This window comes from Triticum aestivum, chromosome 3B (assembly GCF_018294505.1).
Source record: "Triticum aestivum cultivar Chinese Spring chromosome 3B, IWGSC CS RefSeq v2.1, whole genome shotgun sequence".
Lineage (NCBI taxonomy): Eukaryota > Viridiplantae > Streptophyta > Magnoliopsida > Poales > Poaceae > Triticum > Triticum aestivum.
The window spans coordinates 391,208,161-391,210,446 of NC_057801.1; positions in this window are offsets into that span (position 1 = coordinate 391,208,161).

Genomic DNA, 2,286 nt, shown 5'->3' on the forward strand with positions numbered 1-2,286 from the left:
AATTCTTTTCAAGTATGATGTAAGAATGGATTTCATCAGTCAAATGCCTTTCCAAGATCAATTTCTAATAATTTCATTGTTGGCTCAACCTCTTCGCTTGTCATTCTACCGGAGTATCTCAGTAATTTCGGTGATGTTTCTCGTCGTCTTTCTCAGATTTGAAGATCGAAGAAGAGTTTTCATATCATCCTCTCGAATTATTTCAGTTTGTCAGATATTCTCTCTTACCCATCCGGAGTATTTCAGAAGTTGTTCTCCCGTTTCTTTTCACCGGAGGCCATCATTCCAGTTTTTTGTTCTCTAATTATCCCGGTGCTTTCGTTCAAGTGTTCTTTAATCAGCTCATTATCTCTTTGTTCTTTTGCATCTAAATCCCCTCTAGCTTAATTGTTCTTCTAATTCTTCCCGGTGATTCATTCTCTTTCGTCAGTCATTTTCGAATTCTTACGGTGGTTCACTCAGATCTTTTTTCCTTTGTCATCATATTAATCCATTCTTTTCTTTCGAATCCTACCGGTGGCTCAGGAAGACTTTCTCAAGTTTTGCGCCATATTTCCCCTTAATCCTTTTCAACAAGAATAAGCAGTATGCCAAATCCGTTGCTTTTCATCAATTTAATTTGATGAAGGATAAGCATACAATAAATCTTATTCTTATTTCATCCAAGTGAGTAATCCTTTCCTTCGGAGTTTGTTCATGAGGAATAAATTCTAGTTCCAAGTGTATTCATCTTTTCTTTCCCGGAGTTCAATTTCCTCGGCCTTTTCGTCGGAACCTCCATCTAAATCACCGCAAGGCTCATCTTATTCTTTCACCCTTCATTATATCTCATCATCCTTTTGTTACCAGAGTTCTTCATGGTGGTTCTTCATGATTTAATTCATTCTTCAAGAGTTCATCAAGATTCTTATCGAAGGAGCTCAAGTATCTTTTCTTCTCGCGTCTCGAAGTGCAATTAAATTCTCCGTATTCTTTTGAATTGGAGTTTTGCATTTCTTCGTTCTTCTCAGATATTCAAATCCATTCAGTCCTTCCTTCTAAGTTCATTTCTTTCCATTCTTTAATTCTTCTGAAGGCATTGTCTATTCTTCTCGTCAGGTGTCATTCCATCCTCTCAAGTTAATGTTCTATTCTTTCCATGTTCAACCGGAGTGCTGCCTAAATCCTTTCAGTCTTATTCGTTTCTTATCTCGTTTTAACCGGAGTGGTTTCAGAGTCTATCTGATTCCGTGAGCTTCTGATTCTCATCATTCTCGTTGTTCCTCTCTTCTTCTCGAGTGCTCTAGATTCTTTGCTTCTTCTCTTGAGTTCTTGTTTCACCTCATCCTTTTCCCCTTCCGTCTCGGTCCTAAGATCTCGGGACGAGATCTCTTGTTAGTGGAGGAGTGTTGTAACGCCCCGGATTCGATGCGCCAGGTGTCTGCTAGTTATTCGCCATTGTTGCCATGTCATTTGATTGCGTGTTGCATTTTGCAATGTCATCATCTGCATTTCATATGCATGTTTTTCAAAACTTGCATCTGTTCGGGTTCTCCCGGTTCTCTCCGTTGTCCGTTCGGAGTCCGGACCTCTCGCGCGCGCTCGTCGCCCCTCTCAGACCTTGTTTTCATGTGCGGGTGTTAAACATTCTCGGAATGGACCAAGTCTTGCCAAGCGGCCTTGGTATAACACCGGTAGACCGCCTATCAAGTTTCGTGCCATTTGGAGTCCGTTTGATACTCCAATGGTTAACCGCGTAGCCCGCAAAGCCCCTTTTGTCTTGCAGACCAACACCCCTTCCAAAGTGGCCCAAAACCCATCTAACTCCCCTCCATGCTCTCGGTCGTTCGATCACGATCGCGTGGCCAAAAACCGCTCCTCATTTGGACTCTCGTAGCTCCCTCTACCTATAAATTAGTCCCCCTTCCCCGAATTCGCGGATGAACCCTAGTTTCTTCCCTCTTCGCGCCGCCGGACGTTTTTCCCACCGCGCCCGGACATGTCCGCGCCCGCCGGACAAATCGTGCCGCCGCCCCGCGCCTATCGCCGCCTGCCATGTGGCCTCCACCGCCAGCCCCGCGCCACGGGCCGCCTGGGCCCATCGGGGCCCGCCCGGCCCGACCAAGCGCCGCCGCCCGCCCGCGGGTGCCCCCGCGCCCCTGCCGCCTCTGCCCGTCGGCGACGCCGCTGCCCGGCCCGTCCACGGCCGGCGGCACCCGCTCTGCCCGTCCCCGTGAGCCGCCGTCCCCGCTGCCATGCGCCTCGGCCGCGGATCCTCCTCGCCGCCGCCGCGAGCCCTCGCCGGCC